Below are 13,616 nucleotides of genomic sequence, written 5' to 3'. Positions count from 1 at the left end.
CCGGCGGGGTCTACGTCACAAGCCGCATAGGTCCTTAGTCGCTGCAGCGATAACTTTTTCTGGTTTTCCCTTTTCCAAAAATTAAAAGGATTGGTTTTCCGTTTTTTCCAAAAGAGCGATGTGCTAGATTTTCCTTCGTTTTACGTCCCATAAAAACAAGGGGGTTTTCTCGTTTAGCTAGCCCTGAAAATGAGAATCTTTAAAAACATTTTTTACCTCGTGGTTGGGCTTGGCCAGGCCCAATTACACTTTATAGCTTTGATTTCGAAAACATCTGTAGCTACTCCCAATGACAAAGTGAGGGAGTTTCTACGCCTCTTTAGATACTTCCAATGACAAAGTGAGGGAGTATTCTATACTATCCGTTGACAAATCCCAATGACACGTGAGGGATATGTCGACATTTCAAGTGATGACCCTTAAGTCAAATGTTATCACTCGAGGGCTCGTGAGACCCTCGCAAAACAGGTCACATACACCATGGCTTGTGTGACGCACTCCGTCTAATACTATGACCATCGTCTCATCCCGAGACTCAGTCAAAGTGGGGGCTAACTGTAGACACCTACTTTTGTCCCCATTCCCGAAAGGGAAAGGTTCGATGATGAAAACATAAATCTCCACTTGACAACGCATCTCCTATAAAATAAACGAATCTCAATTCCCCTTTTCATTTCACCCAAAACCTGCTATTTATAATGAGATAGAAAACTGCGAGAATCCTATTCCTAATATGATTCGGAAATAAGAGTTACGTATTAATTAAAAACCTAACGAGCTTAGAGTTCGTAACGGGCCCAGACGCATTCCGTCATAAAATTGATACGCAATGAAAGACTCGATTAAATCTCAAACACTCCGGATTCTAGGAATTCGAATCTGACAAAGAAACGGCCCAAACAGCAATTTCAACGCCCAGCCCTGGGCGCTGAAATTGCCTGGATCCTATTTTCAACGCCCAGAGCTGGGCGCCGAAATCTTTGACGCCCAGGCCTGGGCGCTGAAAATACCTGGGTACGTGTTTTTCCCTAATTCTTTGTGGATTAGGGCTCTGCAATTCTATCTTTCCACAAACTCTTTTCTATAAATACAGCCCCAAATTCGACGTGAAAGGAACAACAACACACAATTCATATTCTGAGTATTGACTCCAACCCTTAGCCTAAGCCTCACGCTGCGAAATTGTTCACGCGTTCTGTCGCAATCGATCCATAAATCGAACAGAACGTATCCTGTCCCATAATTTGAGATTCGTTAAATAAAAAGGAGAAATAGCAAAGTCAAAGTGGTTAGTTTTCTGAGAACCGTGACGCACCTCTCAAGGGTGCGTCGTAATGTGTCCCTTTTCGATGATTTAATTGCTTTCCTCGCCTATTTTATGAACTGTTAAACTAACTAAATCTGATTGTTCTATCACGCCTAACAAATATAATATTTTTGGGAAATTGGATTATCATGCTAGGTCCCTTAATGCTATTTAAATCAGATAATCGCGATCGATCTAGTATTATATGTTGCATATTGCTAAAATCAACTCAGATTAGTTTAATAGTTAACGCATGTCCCTTCAATTATTTATGTTGAGCTAGTAAGGATATCCTACCTCTGGAGTTATCGACGAGTGAAGTACTCCTCTCGGTAGTTACAGTCCCCCGAACCCTCAATCTCTACCTTGCGGGTGTATGTTGAGAGATCCCCACACCAGGGATCACAAGGGAACCTACGACCGTCGTGGTCAAACATAATTGCACTCCCTTTATGTCACGATAACCTGGTTTTGTCAGTTTTTCTCATTGTTGTTAAAAACTGAATGACGACTCCTATATTACTTGTCAATTGGGTGTAAACTCACAGGAAATCCAATTACACTTGATTGAACAAAAAGAATCGTCACACCCACGAGGGACGAGGTCACGCATTAGCCTCGTGCTTTTTCGACCCCCTCACAACAGCTCGTTAGCAACTACTAACGCATTCACACCATGACTTGATTTCCTACTCAAGGCATCTGCAACTACATTGGCTTTTTCCCTCTTGGTATTGAATATCTAGATCATAGTCCTTGATCAATTCCAACCACCTTCGTTGGCGCATATTTAGGTCCTTCTGTGTGAAAATGTACTTTAAGCTCTTATGATCCGTAAATATCCTACATTTCACACCATACAGATAATGTCTCCATATTTTCAATGCAAACACTATGGCGGCTAACTCTAAATCATGGGTAGGGTAATTGGATTCATATGGCTTCAACTGCCTCAATGCTTACGCAATCACTTTCCCGTTCTGCATCAACACACACCCTAAACCATTCTTAGAGGCATCACTATACACATCATAAGTACCACTCTCATCTGGCATAGTTAACACTAGCGCGGTTGTAAAACGCGTCTTTAACGCTTGGAACGCTTCCTCACACTGGTCATTCCATTCAAACTTCGCTTCTTTCTTCATCAAGGTTGTCATAGGTTTGGCGATTCTAGAAAAGTCTTACACAAAGCGTCTATAATAACCCGCTAAACCAAGAAAACTTCGAATATCGGTGACATTCCTAGCTGTAGGCCACTCACTAACAGCTTTTATCTTTGCAGGATCCACTGCAACTCCTTCCTTGGATACAAAATTTCCTAAGAACGCAACTCTTTCCAGCCAGAATTCACACTTCGAGAATTTGGCATACAACTGATTGTCTCTTAGGGTACTCAACACTGACCTTAAGTGTTCCGCATGATCCTCCTCATTCTTAGAGTAGACCAGAATATCATCTATAAAAACCACTACAAACTTGTCCAAGAATGCATGGAATACTCGGTTCATTAAGTCCATAAAGATTGCAGGTGCATTGGTTAACCCAAATGGCATAACTGTGAACTCATAATGACTGTATCTAGTCCTAAATGCAGTCTTTGGTATATCGTGCTCTACGATTCTCAACTGATGATAACTTGACCTCAAGTCAATCTTTGAAAACATTCCTGCTCCTTTCAACCGGTCAAATAGATCATCTATCCTAGGCAAAGGATACTTATTCTTGATTGTTACCTTATTGAGCTCCATGTAGTCTATACAGAGTCTCATACTACCGTCCTTCTTCTTCACAAACAAGACTAGCGCTCCCCAAGGCGATGCACTTGGTCTAATATAACCTTTCCCTAGCAATTCCTCAAGCTGACCTTTTAACTCACTCATTTCTGCTGGAGCCATCCGATATGGGGCTTTCGAAATAGGTGCAGTTCCGGGTGCTAAATCTATGGTAAAATCGATTGGTCGATTGGGCGGCATCCCCGGGATCTCTTCCGGAAACACGTCCAAGAATTCACTCACCACTGCAATATCCCCTAGTTGCTCTTTCATTACATGGTCTAGGTCTCTTACATTGCATAAGAAAACAGGGTTCCCTTTGTGTATTAGCTTCACGAGTTCCATTGCCGTGACGATTCCTACACTCCCAGGCCGGCTTCCCAAAACGGCGATACGATACAACCTTTCCTAGACTAGACTTCAAGTAAATCTTCTGCTTCTCACAGTCAATCTTAGCTTTAAACGTGGCTAACCAGTCCATTCCCAAAATCACATCTAAATCTCCTAACTCAAACTCAATTAAGCTAGACAAGAATATGGTCTTGGCTATGGTTAAAGGTACATTCCTATGGATCTTAGTGCATTTCACGATCTCACATGTTCGTATCACTATGGGTACTTCAATCTTTACAGGTTCTTTCAATCCTAACTTCTCTAAGATACCCTTTGATATAAACGAGTAAGTCGCATCAGAATCAAATAGTACTTTAACTAAGACGGATTTAATAGAAAAAGTACCAGCTATGACGTCAGATGAGTTTTCGGCTTCCTGCCTAGTGATCACATTCAGCTTCCCTTGGGCAACACCCTTGTTATAGCCACCTCCATTGGCATTTCCATTGGCATTTCGGTTCCCATTTTGCTGATAGTTTCCTCCGGGCTTTCCATTACCCTGGCCATTATTGCCATTGTTTCCACTTTGGTTACCCCTTTGGTTTCCACCATTATTCCCTCCATTCCGGTTTTGGTTAGTCCGGTTGTTGTTCTGGGGGTTGCCTTGGTTGACTTGGTTGGGTTTCCCATCACTAGAGGAAAAAACTTGATAAGTTGCTCTTAAAAGTGGCTTATAAGTTGCTCTTCGTAAGTGCCACCAATGGGGGGGTCACTTTTGTAAAATTATCAAAAGTTGCCCTTAACAAGGGCAACTTATAATCTTATAAGGTGCCCTTGTTTGCAACAAGGGCAACTTATGTGAAGCTTATAAGTTGCCCTTGTTGCAACAAGGGAAACTTATAAGCTTCACATAAGTTGCCCTTGTTGCAAACAAGGGCACCTTATAATCTGCACATAAGTTGCTCTTGTTGCAAACAAGGGCAACTTTTGAGTTGCAAAAAAAATCTGCAATATAATTCCTAATATTCTGCAATATAATTTCTGATTTTGCAATATAATTTCTGTTTCATCAAACATCAGCTTGACATTCTCAAAAATGATATAAATTTCAAATTTCCAATAATATTACCGAATTAATTCAAATGTAATTAATTAAATTGATAAATAACAAAATAATGTAAGAGTCACGAATAACTACAAGTATACTCTATTTATTACACTGAGGGTAGTTCTCAATCGATGAAGTAAATAGTCCACTTGTCTCGAACTTCATCCAACTCCTTTTTGGTAAAGGGCCCCTCCCTTGGAGTTTTGAAAACCTTTAAAACAACACCGTACATGCAAACCAATAAATTAAATTAAGTTTCATATGCGAAAACAAAAATTATATTGGTCGCGAAAACAATTATATTGGCCAAAAATGACATTTTTGAACCCAACTACCAATAAACGAACCTCTTTCCACATTCTAACCCTTTTTCATGATTTATATGATTAGTCAGATGATTATAAGACTCATTTCAAGTTCGTTATACACGCCTATTGGTCATTTGGGTCGATATAGGTCATTTATGGCCAAAAATGGCATTTTTGATCCAAACTACGAACAAACGAACTTATATCCACATTCTAAACCTTTTTCATGATTTAGATGATTAGTTATATGATTATAAGACTCATTTCAAGTTCGTTATGCACGCCTATGGTTCATTTGGGTCGATATAGGTCATTTATGGTAAAAAATGGCATTTTCGATCCCAACTACCAACAAACGAACTTATATTCAAATTATAAACCTTTTTATAGATTCATATGATTAGTTATATGTTTATGCAACTTATTTCAAGTTCGTTATGCACGCCTAAGGGTCATTTGGGTAGATATAGGTCATTTATAGCCAAAAATGGCATTTTCGATCCCAACTACCAACAAACGAACCTGTTTCCATATTCTAAAAGTTTTTCATGATTCATATGATTAGTTATATGATTATAAGACTCATTTCAAGTTCGTTATGCACGTCTATGGTTCATTTGGGTCGATATAGGTCATTTATGGTCAAAAATGGCATTTTCGATCCCAATTACCAAAAACAAACCTATATCCATATTCTAAATGTTTTTCATGATTCTTATGATTAATTATATTATTATAAGACTCATTTCAACTTCGTTATGCACGCCTAAGGGTCATTTATGTCGATATAGGTAATTTATGGCCAAAAATGGCATTTTCGATCCCAACTACCAACAAACGAACTTATATTCAAATTATAAACCTTTTTAATGATTAATATGATTAGTTATATGTTTATGAAACTCATTTCAAGTTCGTTATGCATGTCTAAGGGTCATTTGGGTCGATATAGGTAATTTATGGCCAAAAATGGCATTTTCGATCCCAACTACCAACAAACGAACTTATATTCAAATTATAAACTTTTTTAATGATTCATATGATTAGGTATATGTTTATGAAACTCATTTCAAGTTCTTTATGCACGCATGTGGGTCATTTGGGTCGATATAGGTCATTTATGGCCAAAAATTGCATTTTCGATCCCAACTACCAACAAACGAACCTATTTCCATATTCTAAACGTTTTTCATGATTCATATGATTAGTTATATGATTATAAGACTCATTTCAAGTTCGTTATGCACGCCTATGGTTCATTTGGGTCGATATAGGTCATTTATGGTCAAAAATGGCATTTTCGATCCCAACTACCAACAAACGAACTTATATTCAAATTATAAACATTTTTAATGATTCATATGATTAGTTATATGTTTGTGAAACTAATTTCAAGTTCGTTATGCACGCCTATGGGTCATTTGGGTCGATATAGGTCAGTTATGGCCAAAAATGGCATTTTCGATCCCAACTACCAACAAACGAATTTATATCCACATTCTAAACCGTTTTCATGATTTATATGATTAGTTATATGATTATAAGACTCATTTCAAGTTCGTTATGCACATCTATGGGTCATTTGGGTCGATATAGGTCATTTATGGTCAAAATGGCATTTTCGTTCCCAATTACCAACAAACAAACCTATATCCATATTCTAAATGTTTTTCAGATTCTTATGATTAATTATATTATTATAAGACTCATTTCAACTTCGTTATGCACGCCTAAGGGTCATTTGTGTCGATATAGGTCATTTATGGCCAAAAATGGCATTTTCGATCCCAACTACCAACAACCGAACCTATTTCCATATTCTAAATGTTTTTCATGATTCATATGATTAGTTATATGATTATAAGACTTATTTCATGTTCTTTATGAATGTCTATGGGTCATTTGGGTCGATATAGGTCATTTTTGGCCAAAAATGGCATTTTCGATCCCAACTACCAACAAACAAACCTATTTCCATATTATAAACCTTTTTTATGATTCATATGATTAGTTATATGTTTATGAAACTCATTTCAAGTTCGTTATGCACGCCTGTGGGTCATTAGGGTCGATATAGGTCATTTATGGCCAAAAATGGAATTTTTCGATCCCAACTAACAACAAACGAACCTATTTCCACATTCTAAACCTTTTTAATGATTCATATGATTAGTTATATGGTTATGAAACTCATATGATTGCCAACCTAATACTAAGTATTTTAAACATGTAAAGGGTTAAGAATTCCTATGTTGGTTCATTAGTTGATAGTTGGGAGCGAAAACGACTATTTTTGTCAAAATATGCCTAATGTAATGTTGTATAACTATGTTCATTTTAAGTTCTGTACATTGAATTTAAATACCTTTTGATGGTTCTTGCCAATTAGAAGCAAATAGTTCTTTTTAACTAATTTATAGCTTAAAAATACATCATAAGTATACTATTTTATGTACCTTTTCCAGATCTTCAATTTTCTTGCAACTTTTGAATAAGTTTTTACTGGTTTGGGTGAAAATCTATTTCTAATACAGTGAAATTGTAACTCTTCAAAAACAGATGTTGTCGGAGTTAATGAGTATGTACAATTGTTCAAGCTTTATAAATAAAGCATATTAGATAGAGGAAATGTATGGTAAATATTACTGGGAGTTTATTGTAGTTTGTTTTGCATTTTTCGCCTGATCACAAGTCCTAAAAATAATAATGTAGATATACAAGTCAACATATTTCATGCTCAAGTATGCAATGGATATCTTACCCCGATTTTTGTAAAGTAAACTCCTCTTGCTAGAGCACCAGATGCGGTAGTCTCCTCATCTAGGTAGTGTGTGTAGGGTAGTTGTTGAGGAGAAAAGGTGCTAGCATTCCTTCAATTTAATCCACTGAAACAGATGGAACAACAAATGAATACAACGGGAATTAAAATACACTAAGTAGTGAGAACAACAACTGCATAGAACATAACAGATCTACACAGAACAGAACTGATCTGCATAGAACATAATAGAATTGACCTGATCTGAACAGAACAACAACTACACAGAACAACAACTATACAGAACAGAACAAAACTAAACTGAACTGATCTGTACAGAACAGAACAGAACAGAACAGCAATCGATCTGCACATAACTGATCTGCACATGAATATTAATATTAGGCGGCCAACCTTAACATGAATAAGCACATGGCCGAAATGAACTCCAATAATTGCTGAAAGTATGGCAGATATTGAGCTGCGCGCATTCCATGAGTAAATATGATGCAAAGAAAAACTTTAATTGCTGAATTGGTATAACTTCTCGGAGATCATAGCAAGGTAAAAATCAGGAGGAAAAAAGGGTAAAAAACATTATGCACTTGTCAGCACAACATCTTACTAAAACAATGAAAATGGGAAAAACTAAAATGTGCTCATTGAGTGTTCAAAGTTTTGCAGAGCTGAGTGTGGTTTATGGTTAGATTATTTTTAACTTATGGGTAGTGTTCTAAACACACAAGTCAAATCAGTTGTCTGATGAAAATGGTTATAAAATGCAAGTGGTTTTGTGTACGTCATCCAAAAATAAGTAGAAGGTATCTTGAGAAATATTGAGTGGAAACCAGGGAGAGAAGAGAACCTCTCGAAAGTTCTCAACCATTGTAATACCAGCTTTATGCTCTATAAATCAAATCATTAATCTTCCTTCTATTCTCTTGTGTGAATATTGGTGTGTGGTGTAAGCAGGAACTGAGTTCTTCTCACATACCCAACTGCATTACAAGGATGATTTAATGTTCCTCTCACGCCACACCTGACCTATGATAGAAATATAAAGATGATATATTCTGGTTAAGCAATATAAAGAAGTCTCTTCATGCTCTTACATCCCACAAAATTAACAGTCAAAAGCACAAGAAATCTGTATATATTTTCCTGTATTTGAGTGGTTCCTACAGTTACACCACTCAATATTGATCACACTTCAGTCAACGTCTGCACAGGTTAAATACATATAATTTTACCCCTAAGGCCCTAACAAGTCAAGATTAGTAAGCTTCTTCCCGAATTCCCCGATGAAATACATTTTTAATGAAGCGAAAGAGTGCATACGAAAGAATAAATTAAGGTAATACTAACTACTAAAAGAAGCAGTACTACTATAGTACTACAAGAATTTCTTTCGCGTAAATAAATCTTAGATAAGTTGGCCGAAGTGTAAGACATGAATAATGGCTGACACTGAAATACCATCCATAATCAGGACTCTATGCAATCTGGGGTGGGGTAAGCAGAAGCAGAAGCGTGCAGGAAAAAGCAGTAACAATATGCACAACCAAAAGCCTAAAACCAGAACCAAAAACAACTTCCAAAAGCCTGAAACCAGAAAAAAAAACTAGCTAACAGGCCACTGAACAAGCAGGAACAAGCTGCACCAACAAGCACAAAAGGCCTTACTGACTCACTGTATACTGTATAGCGTATATCACATCTAATCATCCATTAAATTTAACAAGCATGTCCGATCTTTTAATAATGAAATTTTAGTATTAGATGTATAATACAATGTGGGCGTGTGGCCAAATTCCCTTAGCATGCCTGATATTTATGTTCATTATTCCTTGTATACAACAATAAAAACATCTATTAATGACACGATAGAGATTAGACATTATAAGAAGACATACTTTTACATTTCTCTCTTCAGCATCTAATCTTCTTGCATTACACTAATAATTCCATATCAAAATCATCCTAACAGCCGCCTCTACCAGGAAACCCCACCAAAACCCATAAATTCCACAGCTTGAAAACACCAAATTGGATATATGATCCGGATTTAGGCTATTAGACTTTGTTACTGCAGGTTTCCAAGTTGAATGTTGTTGTAATGTGTTACCATTGTTATCACCAGACACATATTTCAAACTTGTTTTACCAAGAACTCCTTACTTTTGCAAGTTCTGACACCAATCGGAGACATGAGCTTACCCTCATAACAAAGTATCAGATTATTCCAAGCCCCAAACTCAAGGAAGCACTCCATAGTATTCAAACCAGTTGTTTTTCTTGTTAAAACGATTTGGCTTATGTAATCCATGTGTATAATTGAGCAATCAATCAAATAACTGTTGAAGCCCCAATTAACACCATACATAAATCAAACACACCCGCATCAAATTAACAAAATAAAGGCATTGCAAATTGACCCAAAACAACAAATTGAGCAAAGGCCAGAAAAGTGAAGAGGAGAACCTCGTCGCCGGTGAAGATGACGCAGAGGAGGACGCAGCTAGGCCGGTGAAGAAGAACGGCCAGAGTTTGGAGGCCAGCACTGCGAATTTTGGAGGAGATGAGCCGGTGGTGATGGTGGGCGGTGATGGTGGCCGGAGGGGCTGACTTGCACGAGAGAAGAAGGAGGCTTATGGAGTACGTGACTCCGAGCTTGAGAGAAGAGAAGAAGCTGGTTGCGAGAGTATGGAGTAGGTTAAAGTTGCGCTTATGTCAAAAGGAGGGAAAGTTTTAACAATTTAATATTTTTTCTTTTTTCTTTTACCATCAAAAGTTACTCTTGTTGTATAAGAGCAACCTTTGATGAGCCACTTATAAGGATTTTTCCTCTAGTGCATTCTTAGCCCAACACTCAAATTCTCTATGGCCTAGCTTCTCACAAAACCTACAGACAACTTGGTTTCCATTACAGTCTCGACCTGGGTGATTAGTATGGCAACGTCTACACTCATAGACTCTCGTTCCATTCCCTGCAGGCTGATTCTTATCTCCATTGTTATTGTGGAAGTTGTATCTATTTCCACTCTGGTTTCCCCTGAACTGGAAATGGTTGTTTCCCTTGTTTTTCTTAAAATTCCCCTGATTCTGCTGACCACCACCTTGGTTTTGGTTACCAACATCCTTCCTCTTTTCACCAATCCCATTCTTTCTTTGCTGCAGGCCATACAGATGGGCAGCTTTTCCATATAGGGTGTCAAGAGATGTAAAGGTTTCTCCATCAAGCATTAGCTGTAAGTCCATAGTCAATCCACTCTCAAATCTTTGGGCTCTAAGCTCCTCCGTTGCCACCACTTCCGGTGCAAACCTAGACAACTCGATGAACTTCGAATAATACTCTGTCATAGACATACCATCCATTTTCAACTCGATGAACTCTTGAGCTTTCTGCTTCTTCAGGTATGGTGGGTAAAACTTGTTCCTTAAGGCTACCTTGAATGATTCCCATCCAAATCCAGGTGTAGCTCTCAAAGTATTCTCACATCTTTGCCACCATAAATCGGCTTCTCCCCTAAGGTAATAAACAGCACTATTGACCCTAAGGTTCTCTGGGCAATTGACAGCTACGATAAGCTTATCGAATTCCCTTAGCCAGTTCTCAAGTACAGTTGGGTCTATCTCCCCTTGGTACAAAGGAGGCTTACTTTGGGCCACCTTCTTAAACATCTCACCAGCTGGATCAACTCCCTAGTTATTCCTATTCTGTGCTAAGTTCTGCACCACTTCAGCTAGTTGCCTGACCACGTCAACAATTCCTTCGGTAGTCATTTCCCTTCTCCTGGATAAAACAAAAGACTAACTTTAACAACTGAGGTTTGACACTGCCTTACTATCACATTGCACTAGCTAGTCATTCAATTGGGGCACATACAAAAAAATTTCGGACCCTAAGCCGGATAGGCGCCTGTTCATGGGCCGCTTTTCCCCTTAGTCCGCATCACAAAGTTCAAGTGGTGAAAGATTGAACCACCTTGCGTGTACAATTTCATTAAAGAAATGCATAAAATTCCTTTCGCGATAATCGCTCAAAGATAGTATAGGCTTAGAAATAAGGATATAAGAAGGAATTCTAGATTTTATTACTTCAATGGAAAAATAATACATCCTTTGGATCGTACTTTATTCGGAAAACCACAAAACTGAACTACTAAAACCATAAATAGTAGTGTACTAGTTTATTGCTTCACTACATCTAGTACTAGCTATTACAAAAGCTTAAAATGCTACTCTACTATCCAACCGCCTCTACAAATTGGTGAAGAGTGCTCATGGTCTTCAAAGTCATCAAAGTCTTCCTCCGGATCAGACTCATACTCCATATCCTCATTGTTTTGCTGTAGCACACTGTTCACTTCATCATTGTTGATTTCAGGCTCAATTTCTGTGTCACTGGAGATCTCAATAGTGGGTTCAGGAATGATAGGATTAGGGTTCTCAATCTCAACAACATCATCATCACTATCCTCATCCATCTGAGTCTCTGTATCATGATATACTCCTACATTGTGAACACTTGACACTATCTTGCCATCCACAAAACATTCCTCCGCTAACTCTATAACTGTAGTCATAATCTCCAAATCATATCTCCATCTACCATCCGGAGTACCATACTTGTAGTAATTAGGGATACCATTTTCCATATGCATATCCCGAAATCGGTTCTTAAGCTCTATGTATGGGTTCTTGGAAGGTAAGCAATGAATAACCATTTCTTCCATAACATCTTTCTTTCTTAATTCAGGTAGGTTCTTCAATGTAGCAAAGTAATTGCAGGCAAACTCAATCTTCTTGACATAAATGTGTGGGTCTCACAGTCTAGCTTCTCTAGGTTTCCTAGATTTGCGTACTTTGAAATCAACATCTTAACCCTGAAAGTTAACAACTACAAAGTCTTACTAAAGTGTTCCAAAAACAAAGTATGTTCGTTGAGCCATACAATTTCAATGCACATGTACATGCTTAATCATGAATCGTGATGCAATTAATCACATAAAGAAAAACAAAACATGATCAAACTTTAATTAAAAGATCACAACATCAAGGCAGGAAGGCATACTTAAAGAACACATACTAAGACTAATTATACCCTTCTTATTCTACCCATTCCTCACTTAGAAAAGAAATAAAAAATTTCGAAATTAATTTAAATAAATAACTTCAAATATTCACGAAATTATTAGAAATTAAAATCGAAAATTTAAAATAATTAATCGAATAATTTAATTAATTAGATTATTTTCAAAAAGAATTAAATAAATAATTAAATAATTAATTCGGAATTTTCGAAAAACTAAATTATTATTTTTTGTTTATTTTTCGAAAATTCGGAAAAATCCGAAAATAATTTTTTTGTTTAAGGAGTTACCACTTTGCACTATTAATTAATGCAAAGCAGCTCTCAAACTAGAGCTCTGCAAATACCACTTTGTAGTATTACTTACTACAAAGAAGGACTGAACTAAGCTCTGATACCACTTTGTAATACCCTAATAATTCCTTGCTCTTTATAAAACATTTTCCAACTTAAAACACAGGAATTACCAAGATATTACCGCCACCGTGATAACGGCTAAGGCTATTTACCAGAATTACGCAGCGGAAATAACTAACTTTCAAAACATATTAAATAAATAGTTAATGGTAATTAAAACAAGTTGGAACCGTTGAGGCCCAAAACTAAAACAAATCGTTTGAAATCCATTAACTGAAAATAGTAGTAGTCATGACTATAAAATAGAAGTAAATAGAGTTTATAAATTACGGAAGATTAACTCTCAACACGAATCCCATGATAACTTCTCCCGCAAGTTATCTCTACAAACCTGCTTTATTGAAAATCTACTCCCCAACAACGCATATGCAATTGATGGATCATCATAGGGTCATTAAGGCAAAGGCCATGACCAGAAGACATGAAGCACGAAGTCAGCAAAAGCTGAGTACGAACAAGCTAGAATAACGTTCTATCCTAACATGCTTCACTCGACAAATTAAATAATCCACATGCAAA

General features: G+C 37.2%; 1 long non-coding RNA gene across 1 annotated transcript; it reads right to left on the bottom strand.

Moving 5' to 3' along the window:
- Nucleotides 1–4,501: 4,501 nt before the first annotated feature.
- Nucleotides 4,502–10,304, bottom strand: LOC110788720 (uncharacterized). The gene is made up of 3 exons (XR_008930606.1): nucleotides 10,070–10,304; nucleotides 7,592–7,715; nucleotides 4,502–4,733 (listed from the first exon to the last, which is right to left on the bottom strand). It is a non-coding gene; the product is annotated as an uncharacterized lncRNA (long non-coding RNA).
- Nucleotides 10,305–13,616: the final 3,312 nt, after the last annotated feature.

This window comes from Spinacia oleracea, chromosome 3, assembly GCF_020520425.1.
Source record: "Spinacia oleracea cultivar Varoflay chromosome 3, BTI_SOV_V1, whole genome shotgun sequence".
NCBI classification, from domain to species: domain Eukaryota; kingdom Viridiplantae; phylum Streptophyta; class Magnoliopsida; order Caryophyllales; family Amaranthaceae; genus Spinacia; species Spinacia oleracea.
This window is presented reverse-complemented; position numbering and strand designations above follow the sequence as displayed.